Here is a 14,997-nt window from a genome sequence, read left to right as displayed (position 1 = left end):
TGAGGCACTGGCAGTTGGGGGAAGGGAGGCTGTGCAGGATGCCTGAAGCTGTACCCGAGCTGCTCAGTGGGTCCCGTTGGTGCTCTGCTTCAGCAGCTGCGCAGCTGGTCTCTGCTGTCTTCCCCTTCAGGTAATTTTGCTTTTTTTTATTTTTATTTTTTTTGGTTTTTTTGAGGTAGGGTCTCACTCTAGCCCAGGCTGACCTGGAATTCACTATGGAATCTCAGGGTGGCCTTGAACTCACACAGTGATCCTCCTACCTCTGCCTCCCGAGTGCTGGGATTACAGGCATGCGCCACCACGCCCGGCTTGTTTTGCTTTTTTGAGGTAGCATCTTGCTCTAGCCCAGGCTGACCTGGAATTAACTATGTAGTCTCAGGGTGGCCTCAAACTCATTGTGATTCTACTTTTGCTTCCCAGGTGCTGAGATTAAACATGTGTGCCACCATGGCCTGGTTTGGTTTTACTTAGTTTTACTGTGGTAAAATATAGGTAACATAAAATTTGCCATTTTTTAGAATGTATAATTCAGGGCTGGAGATGTAGCTCAGCTGGTAGAATATTTAGCATATATGAAGTCCTGAGCAAACACCTGTAATTCCACCATTCCAGAGGTAGATAGAGGCAGAATGATCTGAAGTTCAAGGTCATCTTCAACTACATAGCAAATTTAGGCCAATCTGGGATACAAGAAACAAACACACACATATTCTCTCTCTCCCTCCCTCCCTCTTTGTCACATACATAAACACACCCATATAAACCCAGTGCAATCAATACCAAATATAGTATATGTCACTAGTATTTATTTCCGGATCTTTTCCATTATCCCAAACAAAGTCCCTGCTCATCATTTGCTTTCCTGCTGACCCATGGTGATGTTTATCCGACCACTATGAATTTCCTTGTTCCCTACAGACTGTGTAAAGGGTTCCTAAAACTTGTGAGCTGGGTTTGGTGAAGCACACTGTTCCAGGCGAATAGTCTGGCTGTTTGAGCCTATTGTGTTGGAGAGCTGTTGTTTCCTCCTGTTGGCTGTTTCAGGTGAACAGACTGGCTGATTGAGCCTGCTGTGCCGTTGTTTCCTCCTGTTGGTTGCTTCAGGCTGCCATGGCAGGTGTTCCTGTGGTTCCTCACCTTGCTGCTTTGGGTACGAATTCAGTTATTTCCCTCTCTTTATTGTCCTTGGCCTTGCCATAGCTTACTCCTTAGTTGTAATCTTCTGGGTGAGTTACCTTCCCCTTGTGGCTGTTGAGGGTGCACATTCCAGTTTATTCCTCCTCTTAGCTACTGCAAGTAGTGCTTCTGTGTGGCTTATTAATTGGTACTTTTAATGTCACAGTTACGAGGGTCTCCTTGATCTTTTCAACTCTTATGGCTCTTATTAAGGTCCCCAGTGCCCTCTGTGTTGATAAATCTAATGGTTAATTTCCAGTCCTTTCTCTTAACCCAATCCTCAGTGCTCACTGCCTTCCTAATCCTTTGGCAGGGAGGGCTCACATTTCCTGGACTTTCCTTTTCCTCCCTAGATGCTCCTTCTCAGACCCACTTCTCACTTCTTCCCTTTCCCTTTTCCCCATCTCTTCATTTGGGGCACTCACTAGTCCGTTTCTGGTCTGAACCCCCCCTTTTATTGGTGACCTCACCCTCTCATCCTGAATGAGTGTTTCTAGCCCAGACTTAAAAAAATAATCTCAGGCTGGGCATGCTGGTACGTGCATTTAATCCTGGCACGCAGGAGGCAGAGGTAGGAGGATTTCTGTGAGTTCAAGGCCACCCTGAGACTACATAGGGAATTCTAGGTTAGCCTGGACTAGAATGAGACCCTGTGGGTTCATGTGTTCTCTGGGGCCTGGCCATGGTCCCCCAAAGGTGCTCAGGCAACTGGGGTGAGTGAGTGTGAGATGAGAGAAACACTCTAGGGAGATAGTTGAACAGCTCTTTCCATTTATTGTCAGGGAAAATATAAGCATCTGAGGGTGAGGGGAGGACCCTAAGAGGATTGGACATACCAAGTTCATTTATGATTCCTAATTAGCATATGCAGACATTCATTCCAGCATGTAGGCAATGGCGGGGGTGGGTGGTGGGTGGTGGTGGGTAAGGTGACCTAGGGTCTCAGGACTGTGTGAAGACTGCTGGCTGATAAGGGGTTTCCTAGGCAACTAGCCAAAGGTCACAGGGCTATGGGCAGAGCCTAAGTTCAGGTGTGCTGGGCTTGGACAGGGAGTGGCCTCCTGTAGCCTGGGGCCCCTTAGCCATGCCTGAAGCTCAGGCCCCTCTCCTGAAGGCTTCAGCCTGTGCCTGGCAGTGCCCTACTATGCCCCCTTTGTTTTTATAATGGGGCAGTGTCATCCTGAATGAGTTCTTTATAATTTGCCATAGGTCCAGGTACAGTTAGGTGGTGTATGAGGACATGATTAGTAGCAACCTTAGCAATTTATTTAGTTATTTGTTATCTGAGAAATTGTTATCTTAGTTATTTGCTATCTGAGAAATTTGATGAGACAGGGGGCTACAAGCAATAGGGTTACTATAGAAAGGAAGGGACTAAGGAGAAACCAGGTAACTCAAGGGTTAGAGAACCTGGTGGTGTCCTCTGGCTTGTAGCAGTCAAGCAGCATAATAACATTTGATTAGTTAATAAAGAAAACAATATTTTTGTCCCAAGACCATACATGCCTCCAAGTTCAGCAGTAATGAAATCTAAGGCTAGACAGTTTTGAAATACCACACCCACAAGAAAATTCATTGTCTCTGGAGAGATTTGAGGCTGTTGGTCACTGGAGGCACCCAGAGACAGCATCATGCCAAGGCTCACCAGCAAAGGGATGAAGATCTCTTGGGGTTGGTGCTGGTGGTTGGTGCAGGTGAAGTTTTTAGATTTTTTTTTATTATTATTATTGTAGAGATACACCTGTGAAGCAATCAAGCCTGGGCAACAATAAGTGGGAGAGGAAATATTTATGCATGGGGTGGTTACTCCTTTTGCACCAAAGGAGAGTAGGTGTCTTGATACAATTGGTCCTGATTATGGAAATATTGAGCAGGCATTCAGCTCTGGTCATCTTAGAGCTGGACAGGCAGAGACATAAGTTGACCTGCATCAAAGAGGGCGAGGCCTGTCCTTTGTAGAGCCTTCAGGGGTTCAGTCATCCTAATCCTATCCCCCTTTATTTCTCCCTCGCATGAGAAGACTCTAACTGCTTTTAGGGGACAAGGGAAAAATACATCAGATCAATTACTATTTCCTGCTGAATGGGACACTAAGTGGGGATTTGTTGCAGTTAGAGAGTCTCTCCCAGAGAGGGGAACTATTTTAATGGATCCCAGAGTGTAGGAAAATAGTCTTGGAAGAGAATATTGGGGAAAAACAACAAAAGTAAGGAGTTAATGAGAAGTGAGAACACAGCAAACTGGTCCTTTTTGAGGTCAAGGGAATCCAGGTAGACACTTTTGTATTGTCTCAGGACCCTCTGAGGATGAGCTGGCTGAGACTTTCTTTCAGAATTGTTCATTAAATGGCACAGTAGTCTTTGACATGGCTTGTAAAACAGATGAGATATTAGCAGAGTTATCAGAAACATATACACAACATTTAACCTTGATAATAGAGAGCCAGTGGGTGTCATTAAAGGCTGTACAAATATTTTTCTTTTTTGGTCTCAGAACTTATGTATATATCCTAGATTTGAAAATTGACATGGGGCTGGAGAGATGGCTTAGCGGTTAAGCGCTTGCCTGTGAAGCCTAAGGACCCCGGTTCGAGGCTCGGTTCCCCAGGTCCCACGTTAGCCAGATGCACAAGGGGGCGCACGCGTCTGGAGTTCGTTTGCAGAGGCTGGAAGCCCTGGCGCACCCATTCTCTCTCTCTCCCGCTATCTGTCTTTCTCTCTGTGTCTGTCACTCTCAAAATAAATAAATAAATAAATAAATACATTTTAAAAAAGAAAATTGACATGTATAGTTGTTTGTCCTTATTATAGAATTAGAACCATGGGGGAAAGATGTCTTAATGTTTGTTTCCCCTTTTGGAAAGCTCTTGTATTACTTAAAAGGCCATTCATATATTTAAGTTGTTTTTATCTTGGTTATACATTTCTCTCTGAGTGTTTAAGACCATGAAGATAGCCAAAATTTAATTAAGGATTAATTTTGGAGGTCACTAGTGGCTCTCAAAAGAGACTTTAGGGACCCAGGAGTAGCCCTATAGCTTACTGGTGTTTTCTGTCTGTTAGGATGAGTCAGGGCCATGCTGGCCAAGTAGTTTGCCCTTCTTTGGGAAGTGAGGAGGACTGACTGCTCCTTAATTGTGACTCTCCTGTTTCAGACTGTACACCAATTTTGTTTGGGTCTCTGTACTCTCCCTGCTCAGGAAGACAGGTGACTTACCAGGGGGGCAGTGTAGAAGTGTCATCCCCAGTGGCCTCATGACCTGGGAGCACAAGCCAAAATATTGGCCCCTTTTGCTCTGATAACTCCATTTGGCTTTGGCTTTTACATAGGTAATTAACACACCTAGAAAGGAAGTTATGCCAGCCTGGATGTATGCACATATAAAGTACATTTGATTACTGAAGTAGATTTAGTTAAAGAATGGCACAAGAGCTTCTAAAATTATTTTGTCCAATCTTTTAAATTTTTGTTGTACTGTGGCAGCATAAGCCATATATCTGAGGCATAGGAAGTAGGCACATCTCACACTTTAAATATCTAACATTTATAAATATAGGCAGAACCTGTTACCAGTCTTGAAAATGATACCAGTTAATATACAAACAAACTAATTTCACCTAGAAAGCGCTAGAAAAGGACAAATAAGACAGTATAGAGTCTTAGCACCTGTGTTTGAAAACATCTTTGATTTGTTCAGATACCTGTGTGGGTACCAATTACCCAGAGAACATTGGAAACAGAACAACAGAGCTTGAAATTATTTTTCTCAGATGAGGACCATTGTTTGAGCATGAGGATGTACCCTAAAATACTAAAGTAAAGAATATGTCTTAAGAGCTAATTTTGTTATAAGCACTGGATTTAAGATGCTAGAAATGAGACAGTCACTTTACATACAATAGAGCATAATCTGGTCTTTTTTGAGCCAAAACAGCTACCTAAATTTTAATATAACCCTTGATAAATCTTTTTGAAAGAAAAGATACCATTTGATGACCAATGATTTTGGCTTAATCTTGATAGCTATTGATTTTACCTTAGAAATTTTTATTAACATAAAAAATTTTATGTTTTATCCATGACTTAAATTTGATAAAGTTTACGCAAGCTACCCCAACATATGTTAGCCTGAAAATTAGCTTTTTGTTCCTTAAGAGTTCATAAATGGTTGAAAATCTTTAACTTTAGGCATGGTGTTTAGGTTTAGCCTGACAATTCTTTCCTATATACACACATTTTTATCAACATACTTTAACATTTTGATCTAAGTACCACTCAAAAAACATTTAAAAAAAATTATTTATTTATTTATTTGAGAGCGACAGACACAGAGAAAGACAGATAGAGAGAGAGAGAGAGAGAATGGGCGCCCCAGGGCTTCCAGCCTCTGCAAACGAACTCCAGAAGCGTGCGCCCCTTGTGCATCTGGCTAACGTGGGACCTGGGGAACCGAGCCTCGAACCGGGGTCCTTAGGCTTCACAGGCAAGCGCTTAACTGCTCAGCCATCTCTCCAGCCCTCAAAAAACATTTTTAATGAGCATTCTATGTTCAACGTTGAAAAATTCCTTCCCAGTTCCTTCAATCAATTCATCTCACCCCATTATTAACCATCTTTCTTATAAGGCTATTAAGAAAAACTACACCAAATTGATTATTACTCACTGACAAGCAAGTACTCTAAAGACAATTTTATGTCATTAATACCAATAACACACTTGGAAATGATTTTATTAGGAGTAATTGAGGCAAATTTTGTTGCTATCTTGAGGCAGGCTGGCCTAGAAGTCAGGTCAGTTACCTCCTCCTTTTAAGTAACAGGACATTACAATCCTTTTTTATGATTTTTTTTTGAGGTAGGGTCTCACTGTAGCCCAGGCTGACCTGGAATTCACTATGGAGCCTCAGGGTGGCCTCAAACTCACTGCAATCATCCTACCTCTGCCTCCTGAGTGCTGGGAGTAAAGGCGTGTGCCATCGCGCACGGCTTTTTTTTTTTTTTTTAATGGTTTTTAAAATACCTGACAAATTATAAGTTACCACTTTAGAGAGAATTCTGTTGTTTTCAATAATCCTCTGTGCAAGTTGAAGTTGACCTACAACATAAACTCAGTAATTATATTTACGATATCATGTAACAAAGTATGACATTTTTTACATCAAACTTCAGTTCACTATAGGCTTTAGTTAAATGTGACCCCCCCTTTTTTTTCTTGCCACTGGTGCTGCAGAAGCTGGGCAGGACTTGCATACACATTAGATCAGCCCAGCTCCCTGGCACTCACCCAGGGTCAGGTCTAGTACAAGTGGAGATAATGGCCGGGACGGGAAGAGACTGGCAGAGAAGACTGCTGAGAAGTCCAGCTACCTGAAGGGGAAAGAAGGGGGAGCCTGGGACAGTTGGGAAAAGTGGGGGCCTCCAGGACTGCTGGGAGGTCGCTAAAGAAGGAGGGGGCCTGCTGGAAGAGGAGGCGGAGACATGGCGCCTGCACCAGCCTTGGCACTATTGCCAGGCATGTGTGAGCCCACCGCCTGATTCTGACTCAAGCCGCTTTGGAGCGCTTGCAACGCCGGCTTGTAGTTTCGCTGCTTAAAGGGAGTGAGGGGAAATTTCTGTCCTGAACTTTTTGTTTCCTAGCCAGATAAGCTATGTGGGTCCACATGTCTGGGCCACATGGATACCTAGAAATCCAGGGGTGACATGGAGGACTTCCCAAAAGGAGCAAGCTCCCTCTGGGAGAGCTTAATTCTCTTAACTTTCAGAAGAGCCTGTAATCTATGAATCTGTGATTCTTTTTGCTGGGAGACAATATTAAAGGAAAGGAGGAAAAAGAGAAAAATAGCTTCCATCTGATGGAGGAAAGAGAAATAGATAGAGGGTTTTTGCCAACACCCAACGGGCTGTCGGGGGCCAGGCAGAGGACGGCTGGCCTTCAGTCAATACCAAAGAGTGGCCTCGGCCAAGAGACGTCAGTTGCCAGTTCATCATGTCTGTTCCCATGCGATGGCACAAACCGAAAATAAAGGAGGAAAAGAGAAACCTGCCAGCCCTCAAAAATGTGGAGACAAGACCACATAGGCTGATGTCTCTCAGTCTCTCTGGGAGAGCACTCACCTACTCTGTCCGTCTCATAGGGTCCCCGTTCAGGTGCCAGCTGTGGGTTCCTGTGTCCTCCCAGGGCCTGGTCATGGTCCTCCAATGGCACCCAGGCAACTGGGGTGGGTGAGTGTGTGATGAGAGAAACACTCCTGGGAGATAGTTGACAGCTCTCTCTATTTATTGTCAGGGAAAATGGGTTTTATAAGCATCTGAGGGTGGGGGGTAGGACCCTAAGGGGATTGGACGTACCAAGTTCATTTTTGATGCCTAATTGGCATATGGGGACATTCATTCCAGCACTTGGCAATGGCGGGTGGGGGGTGGGGGGTGGTGGTGCTCAGGTGATCTCGGGTCTCAGGGGGATGGGCTGTGTGAAGGTGCTGGCTGATAAGGACTTTCCTAGGCAGCTGGCCAAAGGTCACAGGGCTATGGGCAGAGCCTAAGTTCAGGTGTGCTGGGCTTGGAGATGTGGCTTCCTGTAGCCTGGGGGTCCTTAGGCATGCCTGGAAGCTCAGGCCCCTCTCCTGAAGGCTCCAGCCTGTGCCTGGCAGTGCCTGACAAGACCCTACCTTGAAAAAAAAGACAAAATAAACAAGATAAAAACAAAAATCTTAGGCTGGGTGTGGTGGCCCACACCTCTCATCCCAGCATTTGGGAGGCAGAAGTAGGAGGATCGCTGTGAGTTCGAGGCTACCCTGAAACTATAGGTCAGCCTGGACTAGAGTGAAACCTTACCTTGAAAAAAAAAATATATATATATATATATATTTAATTTTTTTTTTTTTTTTACATCTGAAGAGATGGCTTAGTGGTGAAGGTGCTTGCCTGCAAAGCTTAAGAAACCACGTTCAACTCTCCAGAGCTCATGTAAGCCATATGCACAAAGTGACACAAGCATGCAAGGTCACACATACACACAAGATAGCACACGCGTCTGGAGTTCAAATGCTGTGGCTGGAGGCCCTGACACATCAACTCTCTCTTGCTCTTGCTGTCTTGTGTGTGTGTGTGTGTGTGTGTGTGTGTGTGTGTGTGTATGTATGTATGTATGTATATGTATGTATATGTATATATACATACATACATACACATACACATATATATTATAAAAAATAAAAAGAAATAGAAATGAGGCCCAGTGTGGTGGTGCACATCCTTAATTGCAGCACTCAGAAGGCTGCGGTACAAGGATCACCATGAGTTCGAAGCCAGCCTGAGACTACATAGTGAATTATTCCAGGTCAGCTTGGGCTAGAGTGAGACCCTACCTCAAAATAAACAAACAAACAAAAAACAAAAAGGTGAAATCAGGTCAGCTGCCTGTCCTAAATCTCTTCAGTAGCTTATATCACTAAGTGCCAAAGACCTTACCAAGGTCCATGAGGCCCTGTGTCTCTGCCTTCATCACCTGAATCCTTCTCTTTGTTCATTGCTGCCCACTCTATGCCCATGCCCACCACAGGTGCTTTGCACTACTTCTTCCTCCTTGGCTCTCCCCTTACCACTTTCTTTTCTTTGCTCACAGGCAGCTTCAAAGTGTCTCAGCCACACTCTCACTAAAGTGGCAACCCCCTTTCACCTGTTCCTCTCCTCTTCCTCTTTGCCTACCACCCTGCCTTAAGGATGCTAGACAAACATTCTGCCATGAAGTCACATTCTGGCCTCCTGATCCTGTTTGCTGCCCTGTTTCTCCTTGTCACAGTTGATAATGCTATAGACGTAGCTTGTTCATCATGTCTATTGTTTCTTCCTTCCTTGACCCCTACCGAAAGGCCCATTCAGAGCCGCAAGGATTTTTGTCCATTTTGTTTCCTGACACGGTTCACCTACATTCTTGTTTGCTATGGGTCAGGGCTCAATATATGTATTTGCTGAATAGATGAGGGAAAGGAATGTTAGAACACAGATACAGTTGCTTTTAGAGGCTAAATGTTGCCTGAGGCCCAAGGCTGAATGAGAAAACAGGACCAGCCTCTTGTTGCCGGGGATATGAAGGCCATCTGAGTTATGGCCTTGAGTCCTATCTAGTGCCTCCCTGGCTCCCTCCACCCTGATCTAGCGGCTCTGTGACTCCTAGCATATAAACTGGGTCACATGGCATGAAATGTTCCCCCTTCCTAGAAAACTTATAAGAAGGGGCACCTCTTTTTGTTCCCAGGAACCAGTCTCTCTCTTTGGCTTCATAATCCTGCCATGCTCTTTCATGGTGTACTCCCCCCCCCAATAAACCTTTCCCTCAAAAGAAGTTTGAGCATCTCTCAATTGAATCTATTCCAGAAACATTTAAAATCTTACAGGGAGAAAGTATGGTAATTAGACTGGATTAAGGGCTGGAGAAAAGGCTTGGCAGTTAAGGCATTTGCCTGCAAAGCCAAACGATCCCGGTTCAATTCTCTAGGACCTACATAAGCCAGACACACAGGTGCACATGCATCTGGAGTTTATTTGGTGTGCCTCACCCCCCGCCTCTTTCTCTCTCTCAAATAATATATTAAAAAAAAAACTGAATTAAGAATCCAGGAAAAGGCCTGGAGAGATGGCTTAGAGTTAAGGTGCTTGCCTGTGAAGCCTGAGGACCCAGGCTCAATTCCCCAGAACCCACATAAGTCAGACGTACAAGTTGATGCATGCACACAAGGTGGCACACATGTTTGGAGTTTGATTACAGTGGCTAGAGGCCCTGGCTCGCCAATTCATTCTCTCTCTCTCACACATACAAGAACCCAGTAGGGACTGGAGAGATGGCTTAGCAGTTAAGGCATTTGCCTGCAAAGCCAGAGGATCCCTGCTCAACTCTCCAGTACCCACATAAATCAGATGCACGAGGGGGTGCCTGCATCTGGAGTTGGTTTGCAGTGGCTGGAGGCTATGGTGCACCCATTCTCTCTCTCTCTCTCTCTCTCTCTCTCTCTCTCTCTCTCTCTCACAAATTAATTAATTAAAATATATTTTAAAAAGAACCCAGGAAATGTGGGTGTCTGGAGTGTGGTGCGATTCAAGCTGTGTTCTGGACAGCAGTTAGTCCCTTCTATGGATGACTGCCAGACTTATCTGCTCCCACCATCAGCACCTGTGGATGGCCTGGGGCTGACTCTGTTTCTTACTCCAAGAAGGTGGAGACCTCAGGTCTCAGGGAGTGATTCAGGGCTGGGCACATTTCACTGTGCCAGGACTCTGAATCCTGACACTGTTGATCATTTTCAGGTGTCAGGGCAGGTAGGGTATGGTGCCTCAAAAGTGGATGGGAGTTTCGGGCTGCCTCAGCCACTGAGACATTGTTGGAGGGACTTGTCTGGAAAGGAAGTCGTGTAAGGGTGCTGGGGTGCTGGCCTATTGCAGGGATGAGGACATTACAGCCTGCTTCTCCACAGTCTGTAGTTGGATCTACTCCTTGGCACTTCTTTGACACAGCCCCTTTTCGCTTAAGTCAGCTTGGATTGGCTCTGGTATTTGCAACCATTTACAATACACCTCTCTGAGTCCCTGCTCTAGGGCAGGGTACAGGGAAGGCATGTAGGGTGAGGGGTGGGTGTCCCCAGGAGTGGCCCTAGAGTGAGAGGTGCTGGTGCCCAGAGAGCATTGACCGTGGTTGTAGGCACATGGGACTGCCCCAAGGAACTCTTAAGCTATGGGTGAGGTGGGGTGGAGCTTGGACAGGAATGAGGCCACACAGACGGAAGGACCCTGCTGTAACCAGAGCTGCTAGCAACGTTGAAATGTCGTCTGCTGATTCCAGTGTTGGAAGTGGGAGCTTCTCCCTCCAGCACATGTGCTAGATTCTAGCTACAGTGCCAGCAACAGAGGCTTGTGCAAGTCGCTTGATGGTCAGTAAGCAACTCACCTCACAGGTGAAATGGGACTAATAACGTCCACTTCATGGGGTGCCGTGAGCATGTGAGTTAATGTGCGCCAAGAACTTGGCAGGAAAGCCCAGCTGGAGGTGAACACATCTAATCCCAGAACGTACTAGGTGGAGGTAGGAAGTTCAGGAGTTTAAGGCCAACACCGTCTACATAGAGTTCAAGAACAACCCAGACTACATGAGAACCTGTTTACCTCTTCCTCTGCCCCCCCCCCCCCCCCGCCGACTCCCCCATCCCCTGGCAAGAAAAAAAGAACTTGTTAGAAACCCAGCCCAAGAGTGTAATAAGCGGCAGGTCTTGGCGGGTTTCTGCCTGGTGGGACGGGTGCAACTCCAGAAGCCACCAGCAGGTGGCGTCAAGCCCCCAAAAGAGCCTCATTGTTGGGATCCTTTGCAGGGCGCCAGAGGACTGAGTCCCCACCTCCCCTGCTGCCATGGAGGTGCTCGAGGTGCCCGCGTCCTTCTCAGTTCTCTGTGATCGTAGGCCTATGGAAGAGGGCCTTGGTCACCGTGGGATATTCAGGGTTTTCCATCTGTTTGTGAAAGACGATACATGGTCTTAGGAGACAGCCTGAGAGAAGTGGAGAGTGTGCGCAGCTTGGACTCGATGGAGGACCTCCAGAGGGACGAGCTTCACGACTGATGATCAGCTGCTGCTGGAAGTCAGGAACGATCTTCCTGGTGTTGAGGTGGATAGAAGACGCCTATGACCTCTTGGGGCTCCCTTGCCCCTCTCAGCGCGAGAGGCCCCGGGCCCCAGATCCCCTGGTCCACGTTTGTTCCAGTTAAGTTAGGCGCTGCAATTCCGGGTACTGCCAGGAGAGAGAGGCCGAGAGCCGCTCTCGCCTGGCCTGGCTCCCAGCTCCAGCTCCAGCTCCCTCTCACGGGAACCTGCTGTCTTGGTGGTGCCTGCCTGGGCAAGACCGGACATGCCAGGTGTCCACCGCTTTGGAAGAAAGCTTGGCCTGTTAACTCCTGCCAGGGCTTTTTTGCTTTTTTTTTCTTTCCTGCCAGGGCTTCTTGAAGAGTGCACTCGGGGTGAGGGGAGACCCGCTTGTAGCTGAGTCCTCCCAGGGCTTAGGAGTGAGTGGGACCCGCTGACCCCAGTAGTCCTAGCAGCACCAAAATCTGGGACGGGGTGCAGCTGCATCCCATAGCTTTGGAGGTGGAGATTTGAAAGGAGGGCAGATGGGGGTCCTCCCCATTTCCCTATTGCTCAGGCTTGGATGGCCCAGGAAGCAGGGGGTGCCCACCTCATGCCACCATGGCCAGTTTCTGACACTCCTCTGGACCAGCTCCAGGGGCCCACAAAGGCCCTCAGATGGAGTGTTCTGGGCCTCGCACTGCTGTGCCCTGGGCTCGCAGCCTGCTGGCTCTAGGCACTGCAAGTCCCTGGCACTCCCTGGGGCTTTGTCCACTGCTCTGGCCCCCTGGCTGACAGGAGCCGCTGGCTGGGGGACAGGCAGTGGGCAGGCCGAGCTGCAGCAGCCTGTCCTACTCTGCCCTGGCCTTGGACCCAGTGGGAGATTGCTCCCACCCCTCACTTGCTGGTCCTCCTAGCCAGATACTGTCCAGAGGAAGGGTCTTCCCTGCCCCCTTCCTGGAGGACACAGGAGTCTTAGCAGCATCCTACTTTCCACATGACACTTATTCTTCAGGGGCACCCTATCCTGTGCAGCTTCCTGCCTAGGTGTCTGCCATGTGCCCGAGTCCTGACCCATGCAGGGACTTAGCTGAGGCTCTTGCTCATTCATTCTTGGCTCAGTACCTTGTGGGCGCCTACTGTGTCCTAACCTTTGCTCAAATCAGATTTGGGGACTCACAGTTGAGAGAAGGATCCTGATGTCAGGGAGGCACTATCTTTCCTCCACATAGTGCCGGAGTACAGGTTGTGACGAGGAAGCCATGGCACTGTGTAGCCTGGATGGGTGCCTGCCCAGCCTTTGGTCACGTCCTGAGAGCGGCCTTCCCTGACCATTGCTGAAGTAGCCTTCACCCTACTGGCAAGGGACTGTTACGCTCCTGTCTTGCTTTTTTTCATTTGTTTGTTTCAAAGCCCTTTTTAGCATGTGCAGTTGCTGTCATGCTTTTTTTTTTTAATTATTTTTTAAAATTTATTTATTTGAGAGCGACAGACACAGAGAGAAAGACAGATAGAGGGAGAGAGAGAGAATGGGCGCGCCAGGGCTTCCCGCCTCTGCAAACGAACTCCAGACGCGTGCGCCCCCTTGTGCATCTGGCTAACGTGGGACCTGGGGAACCAAGCCTGGAACCGGGGTCCTTAGGCTTCACAGGCAAGCGCTTAACCGCTAAGCCATCTCTCCAGCCCATGTCATGTTTTTTTTTTTTTAAATATCAACAAACTTTATTTATTTATTTGCAAGCAGAGAAAGACAGAGAGAAGAGAGAGAGAGAGGGATAGGGGGAGGGAGAGAGAATGAGTGTGCCAGGGACTTCTACCAGTGCAAATGAACTCCAGATGCTTGTGTCACTTTGTGCATCTGGCTTTTCTACTGTACTGGGGAATCGAACTTGGGTCATCACGTTTTGCAGGCAAGCGCCTTAACCACTGAGCAATCTCCCCAGCCCCGACTGTCATTCTTTATCTGCTAATGGGCTCATCATCTGAGTGTCTATGATGCCCAGTTCCCAGGGGATACGAGGTGAACGAACAATTCTAGCCCTCATGGAGCTCAAAGTGTAGGAGATGGTGGCCAGGGACACAGAAGCCAGTATAAGCAAGTAAACATGGAGTCTACACACAGACATTAGAAGGACAGGGAGCAGGGCAATGGAAAACGTGGTTGGGAAGCATAAGTGGTAGGGGAGGTGACATATGAGTGGAGAGCTGACAGGCCTGTAAGCCATGCAGACACCTGGGGGAGGAGTGTTTTCAGCAGAGGAAACAGTGTGGACAAAGGCCCTGAGGTCAGAGCATTCCTGGTGAGAGGATGAGTGAGGAAGTCCGTTCGCCTGACGGATAGCAAGGTTAGTGAGGAGCTGGGGACAGAGGGAGTGTGACTGATAGAAGACTGTAATCAGGGGAGTGTGTGTATGTGTGTGGGGGGGTCTGTCCATTTCATGGGATCCCCGTGGCTTCTGTGCAGGAGTGTTGGGGATGTGGGAATGCCCAGAACAGGTCAGGGAACAGTTGGGAGGCCACAGTGATGGGAAGAAGTAGCTGTGCTGGAGCTGGTGAGAAGCTGTCAGCTTGGCACAAAGGTGGGATGTCTCAGGCTTCCTCAAAGAGTTGGATGTGGGATGGAGAGAAAGGGAGGCAAGCGTGTGTCCCAGGAGTAGTCTGGGTGGATAAAGGCGGTCCAAGGGACTGGGTGTAGGTGGGGACTCAGTCCTCACGGGGTCTGGGTCTGATCTAAGAGTCATGCCTTACTTAGGTGGGCTTTTTGGGGAGCCTGGCAGGTGGTTGGGAGAAGTCAGAGAGTGTAGGTGGAGGAAGCAGGAGGCTCCCCAGGGAAGTGTCCTGAAAGCATGGTGGGAGGGAGTCCCTGTGGGAAGTGACGATGTGGTTTGAAAATTAGACTCACCACTGCCACTATCCATGAGGCCTGGGCCACAGTCAGTAGCTTTGTATAACTGTACAAGACACTGGCCGTTCCAGCCGGACCTGGCTAGGCAGGCGTGGAGAGGGGCCACCACCTTGTTGTACACAACCAGACTCATGGCTGGCGAGCAGAGGGCAGGTAAATCCCAGCTGTCTGTCCATTCTTGTGCAACACCTAACCTGCACATCTGTTCTGGGCTGGTTTCGATGATGGGGGTCATAGAGTGTGTGAAGGTTGGGTGATGAGAACTGGTTTGGGGTTCCTTTAAGACAGGCAGTTATACCCTTTGATCCCCTCC

This window comes from Jaculus jaculus, chromosome 13 (genome assembly GCF_020740685.1).
Source record: "Jaculus jaculus isolate mJacJac1 chromosome 13, mJacJac1.mat.Y.cur, whole genome shotgun sequence".
NCBI classification, from domain to species: domain Eukaryota; kingdom Metazoa; phylum Chordata; class Mammalia; order Rodentia; family Dipodidae; genus Jaculus; species Jaculus jaculus.
The sequence above is the reverse complement of the archived record's forward strand: the minus strand, read 5'-3'. Positions refer to the sequence as shown.